Below are 7,351 nucleotides of genomic sequence, written 5' to 3'. Positions count from 1 at the left end.
TGAAAATTCATAGCGCAATTCACACTGGCATATGAGCAGTTCAACTTCTAAATACATAGCCAATGAAGTCGAGAGCGGGGAATTTCTCGGGGGATCCCCTTGCCGATTTTTCACCGAGAAGTTGTTTGTCAGCCGAACATTTTAAAAATAAATTCGTTGAAAAATAATAATAGCTGGAGGAGTTATCATTCTGTCAAATTTTGTCTCCTAAACTTAATGTTGGGTAAAAAAGTATTGACTAAATACTAAATAACTAAATACTGGGATATTCACTATTTAAATACCATCTAAATACTAAATACTTGAATATTTAGTAATTAGACTATTGTTCTTTTTTTTTATTTTTTTTTTAATTGTTTTAGAGTACTGAAACCCATACATTAGGTTATTTACACTTTCATATATTAATCAATATTAATTCAATTACGTCTTCTTATTACACATTACTTAGATTAAACCTGGATTTTACAGTCTTTTAGGTATTTGGACTATTGTTCTAAATATTGAATAGAAAAGTATTTAGCATTTATTATCAGTCCATAAAACTATATTTAGTATTCAATTTTTCCTACATATCCAATAAGAATAATTAAAATTGATTGAATTATCAAGTATCAAATGGGAGTGCATTCCATAAATAGATTACACAAATACAATGAAAGAAATAAAATATCGTTCAAGCGTGATAAACATTCCCAAATAATTCAATTGTTCGATAAATGACTGTGAAATAAAGAAAAGTACAATCCTCATGAGACGCATATCAACTACCCTGATCAATAGACGTTTCCATTCAGGGAATCTAGAGGGAATATTGATGCTATTCGTCAAATCAAAGAATCTTCAAAAAATAATGGAAAATTCTGGTAATAATTGAAATTTACTATAATATACATATGAGCCTAATGAAAAAAATACTAAATTCGAGCTCTAATGAATGATGACTTATACCTATGCAAATTCGGTAAAAGTGTTGACAACTCCGAAGAGAATCGACATAGGATTTTCTTTTGACGTAGACACGTCTTACATTTTATGTTTGGGGTTATTTTTGGAGTGACCCTGAACGATCAGCGCTATTTATTGGCGTTCTAGAAAATTCTAGATTTTTCTACAAAATTCGAGAGAATTCAAGGATTCCTTATAAATTTCGAAGGAATTCACGCAATTTCTAGAAAATCCACAAAGTTTCTAGAATATTCGAGGGAACTCAAGGAGTTTCTTGTTCAAGGGAATTCAAGCAATTTCTAGAAATTTCGAGGAAATTCACGGAGTTTATAGAAAATTCGAAGGAATTCGAAGGATTTCTTGAAATTTCGAGAGAATCCGAGAAGTTTCTGGAAAATTCGAAGGAATGAAAGTAATTACTAGAAATTTTGAGGTAATTCGCGAAGTTTCAAAAAATGAGGGAATTCAAGGAGTTTCTAGAAATTTCGAGGGATTTTTTTATTTTTCTGGAAAATTCAAGATTTTTAGATAAAATTCGAGATAATTACAGATCCTCCGAGATAATTCTAGATCCTCCTATAAAATTAGAGAAAACTCAAAAGTCTTCTACAAAATTCTGGAGTCTTCTAGAAAATTCTCGATTCTTCTAGAAAAATCGAGACAATTCTAGATTTTTCTATAAAATTACTGAAAATTTGAGATTCAATTAGAAAATTCGAAAAAACTCTAGATTCTTCTAGAAAATTCTACATTCTTTTAGATTTGTCTAGAGAATTCGAGAAAATTCTCCGGTTTTACCGAAAATTTGAGGAAATTCTCCAGTTTTCTGGGAAATACAATTCGAAAAAAATCTTCAGTTCTTAAGGAAAATCTCCAAAATCCTTCGATTCTCTAGAAAATTCGATAGAAATTCTCTGGTTTTACAGAAAATTCATGAAAATTCGCCGGTTTCTTAAGAAGATTTGGAAAAATCTCTAGTTTTACAGAAAATTCACGGAAATTCTACAATTTGATACGGAAAACTTACAGAAAAAAAACTTGACCGGCTGTAACCTTGATACAGCCGATAAACTTGACGTGGATACGTCTCTGTTATTTATGTAAGGATGAGTTGATGTGTTGCTACATATCGAGGATTTTCTCCAATTTTCTATAAAAATCTACAATTTCCTCGAATCTTCTAGGAGAATCTAGAATTTTTTGGAATTTAGAATTTTCTTGAATTTTCTAAAAGGATCTAGAATTATATCGCATTTCCTAGAAGAATTCAGAATTTTCTAGAAAACTAGAATTTTCTCGAATTTTCTAGAAGAACAAGTTACTTCATGCTTCCATTTTAAACATCCAGCAAAAATGGTAAATAAAGATGAATGATAAGTAATTTTTTCGTTCTCTTCGTATACCCTTTCGGGTTTTTACGATTTGTTCCCATCCCACCCCCCAACTCCCTGTACCGCATTCGCCGAATGAGTAGGGAAAACCTCGCTTTGAGGGAAAAACCTGCCCATAGGTACAGTCGTCCCTTTGATGAGACTACCGCTCGGCAGTGAAACTGTGAGATTAGAGCGCTACAAATTTTGACCGCCGTCACTGGGAATCGAACCCGGATCTCTGGCATGCTAGTTTAGCATTCTAACCGCATGATGGCCACTGCTTTTTTTTGCTTCTGAATGGAAGCCTTTAAAAATGCAATTTTTTTTCGATTTTCTAATTTTTCTTGAATATGACTCAGTATAGTCTGAAATGTCGAGATATTACTCCGGTTAAGCGATGTCTGTATGTATGTGTGCTCGTATGTGTGTATGTGTGTGCGTTCGTCCAGAACTGGGTCAATAACATCAGAACGGTAATTACCAAAGAGTTGAAATTTTGGCTCATAGTTGGTACCAATGAAACTCAGATCTGTGCTAAATTTCAGTTCGATTGGTTCAGTCGTTCCTGAAATATAGGGATTTCTCAAAAATGGTTTTTTGCAAAGATCTTAAAATCGACTGGACCAATTTCATTTTTTTTTTCAAAATATTAGTCATGATGATACCTATCTTATCACCTGGGAATTTAATCACACTGCTATGGGAAATGAGGTTTTATTGTTATTTTTTCAGTTTTTCGAGAAAATCGCTTGTTTCGACGATAAGTTGAAAAATAATTGAGATAGGAACTTCAAACTCCGTATGATTCTAGGTCTCATGATAACAAAGTTCAGTATTTTTAATGAGCGAAATCGGACGAGTAATTCCGGAGATATGCAACTTTGAATGTGAAACTACGTTCTTCAATATCTCAAAAACGACTCGGTCGAATTCAATTTTTTTTTTCAAAATATTTCTATAATGGTGGCTATCTGACTAGATTAAAATGCAAGTACCGTTCCATTGGAAGTTTTCCAGATATTTTTATTTTTTCATTTTTATGTGGTAAGCTTGTTTTCTAAATAGAATTTGTACAAATCCATTCGGAAGCGAACTACCAATGGAATTGGAAGAAATGAAAAATGAAAAAAGAGTTATAACACATAAGGTAATGGTCAGATGGCTTCAACCAAAAAGGCTCCAACCCCTGCTTGTTTTTTTTTCTAACCATGTTTTTCATTTACTTTATACAGTAGGTATTTACAATATCCACAGCTATTTACATAAAAACACAGGTACATAAAAAAATGGGATTTAGTATCTGGTGTTCGATAAACATTGGTCACTTTGTGACACTCGTGTTCAATTTTTTATTGGACAATTTGCTAGATTTATTATTATTATTATTATAAGGTTTTAAACCTTAGCTCTGTTGTAGAGCTCTTTTAAAAGACAATTGTCTTTGTTTGTATGCGCTTGAAAAAAAAAGAAAAAGTGTGAGAAACCGCACGGCCACTACCGTCGGTATAGATGAATGATAAGTAAAAAATCAATGAAAAATTTTAAATCTTCGCTCAGTTAATAAAATCGGCGAATTTCCCCGAATTTTCTAGAGAACTGTAGTTTTTTCTCATTTTCCAGAAAAATTGCATAATTTTCTCAAATTGTTTAGGAAACCGGAAGATTGTCTCGAATTCCCTGGGAAACCGGATAGTTCCTCATTTCTTTTTTTTTTCAGAGATCCGGAAATTTCTTCCGAAAACTGGAGATTTTTATAGAGTTTTCTTCTAAATCGAAGAATATTTTCGAATTTTCTAGAAAACTGGAGAACTTTTTAGAATTTGCTCGAAAACCAGAGAATTTTCTAGAAAACTGGAGTCTTCTAGAATTTTCCAGAAAACCAGAGAATTGTCTTGGAAACTGGAGAATTTTCTGAATTTTTCTACAAAAATGGAGAATTTTCTAGAACTGTCTTGGAAACCGGAGAATTTCCTCTAATTCTGAAACCATAAACAGCTCTGTGAAGTTGGCACCCCACCTTGAAGAATTGAAATGAAAATTTGATATTTGGTAGATTTTGACCGCCACATGATAGTAGTAGCATTTTTTTGTTTGTAGTTGAAAAATAAGCGCCCCATACATTTTCAAAAGACAGGAACTATTTCATAGTTACAGCTAAAAGGACATCGGATTCTTATCTGCAATTGTTTGTAGTTGATTGTAGTTTTGAAATTTTTCCTATCCGACTTCAAATAACCGCCTCATTCATTTTCGAAAGACAGTTAGGAACTATTTTGCAGTTGCAGCTCAATTGGCATCGGATTTTCATCTGCAATCGTTTGTAGTTGATTGTAGTTTTGAAATTTTTCGAATTCGACTTCAATTAGACGCCTCATTCATTTTTGAAAGACAGTTAGGAACTATTTTGCAGTTGCAGCTCAATTGGCATCGGATTTTCATCTGCAATCGTTTGTAGTTGATTGTAGTTTTGAAATTTTTCGAATTCGACTTCAATTAGACGCCTCATTCATTTTTGAAAGACAGTTAGGAACTATTTTGCAGTTGCAGCTCAATTGGCATCGGATTTTCATCTGCAATCGTTTGTAGTTGATTGTAGTTTTGAAATTTTTCGAATTCGACTTCAATTAGACGCCTCATTCATTTTTGAAAGACAGTTAGGAACTATTTTGCAGTTGCAGCTCAATTGGCATCGGATTTTCATCTGCAATCGTTTGTAGTTGATTGTAGTTTTGAAATTTTTCGAATTCGACTTCAATTAGACGCCTCATTCATTTTTGAAAGACAGTTAGGAACTATTTTGCAGTTGCAGCTCAATTGGCATCGGATTTTGATCTGTAATCGTTTGTAGTTGTTTGTAGTGCTTGCAGATTGTCAGTCCAATGAAAAAAATTGACGGTATGGTTTTTATGAAATGGTTCCGAAAAATTATTTTTCATAAAGAACCTGACTGTGACTTCATGGGACCCCATATGATCCCCATCTGACTCCTCCATAACTTTCATATGACCGCATATGACCTCCTTATACCCTGATTCTTTCTGTTAATGACCTTCATGTTGTACCAGGGTGAGTCTTCTTTTGACCTCTCCTGATTTTGAATTTGATGATCCGGATCCTCATTTGAACTTTTATTTTGGAGTCTCTAGACCTCTAACTCTTATTCCAATCATCTTGACGCTTATCTTCATCAGTTTCACTCTTATTTTGACCCTCGTAACCCGTTTGGCTCGTATACTGACCATTACTTTGACCCTCCCGAACTTTACGTCGACCTTCATGATAACCCTTCTCACTCTCAAATTGACCCTCCCCAGAGCGTCTTTTTGGACCCTTCCTGATACCTATGTTGAACACTGAGACCTCCATATGATCTTACCACCTTTTGACCTCAATATGACCCTACATGATCCCCGTATGACACCAGCGTCATGCCCATATGATAGGTATTTCGAAGCATTTCCATGAAAACCCATTGACATCTTTTTTCCCACTAATTACCTCCGGGAATGATAATTTGACCCTCCAGACCTTCATGTTGACCTCCATTGTAGCCCCCCCCACCTCTTATTTTGACCCTCCTGATCCTTATTTGGACCTCTTTCACGCCTATTCTCACCCTTCGTGACCGTTATTTTGACTCTTCTGACTCGTAACGTGACCCTGTTGATCCTCATTTTTATCTTCTTGATCCTTCTGACCTCCTTGAAACTCATTTTGACCTTTCAAATAGTCACATCAATTAATAGGTATTTCAGAGCATTTCCATTAAAACCCATTGACATCTTATTTCCCACTAATTACCCCGGGGAATGATAATTTGATCCTCCGGACCTTCATGTTGACCTTCATTGTAGCCCTCCCCACCTCTTATTTTGACCCTCCTGATCCTTATTTCAAGTTTTTTCACGCAGATTCTCACCCTTCGTGACCCTTATTTCGACCCTTCTGACCCGTAACGTGACCCTGTTGATCCTCATTTTCATTTTCTTGATCCTTCTGACCCACTTGATTAATAGGTATTTTGGAGCGTTTCCATTAAAACCCATTGACATCTTAGTTCCCACTAATTACCCCCGAGAATCATAGTTTGACCCTCCAGACCTCCATGTTGACCTTCATGGTAACCGCCCTAACTCTTATTTTGATCCTCCTGATCCTTATTTCCAGCTTTTTCACGCCTATTCTCACCCTTCGGGACCCTTCTTTTGACTCTTCTGAATTCTTAAAACCCATTGACATCTCATTTCCCACTAATTACCCCCGGGAATGATAATTTGACCCTCCAGACCTTCATGTTGACCTTCATTGTCGACCCCCCTACCTCTTATTTTGACCCCCCTGATCCTTATTTCAAGCTTTTTCTCTTCCGAATAGTCACATCAATTAATAGGTATTTCAGAGCCTTTCCATTAAAACCCATTGACATCTCATTTCCCACTAATTACCCCCGGGAATGATAATTTGACCCTCCAGACCTTCATCTCGACCTTCATTGTAGACCCCACCTACCTCTTATTTTGACCCTCCTGATTCTTATTTCAAGCTTTTTCTCTGTCAAATAGTCACATCATTTATTAGGTATTTCAGAGTATTTCCATTAAAACCCATTGACATCTCATTTCCTACTAATTATCCCCAGGAATGACCATCGTAAATAGCAGAAAGATTTTCATTATAATTTCCACTGATACCTGTCCCTAGAATGACCTAGGTTCAGAAATCAATTTTTCAAATTCTCTTGATTTAATTCCTATTATCCACCATCTGCTCCCTATCAACAGAAAAATTATAATGTTTTATGGGTTCGTTCCCTTATTTCCTATTCGAACCAGCCTGATTAATCACTCAGTAGAGGTAATAGGAAATTATGTGGGTTTGAACAATAACACACCTATTTCCCTATTACCTTAAATTTTTTTAATAGGAATCAAGAATGTTTTTTCACCAGGGGTGCTACCGGACTTGAAGATCATCATGCACGCGCCTCATTATCACGGCGACTCCAACGAGCTGCACGAGTACCTACTTCT

The sequence above is a fragment of the Diachasma alloeum genome, unplaced genomic scaffold (genome assembly GCF_001412515.2).
Source record: "Diachasma alloeum isolate Michigan unplaced genomic scaffold, Dall2.0 Dall_scaffold_00891, whole genome shotgun sequence".
NCBI lineage: Eukaryota > Metazoa > Arthropoda > Insecta > Hymenoptera > Braconidae > Diachasma > Diachasma alloeum.
The sequence above is the reverse complement of the archived record's forward strand: the minus strand, read 5'-3'. Positions refer to the sequence as shown.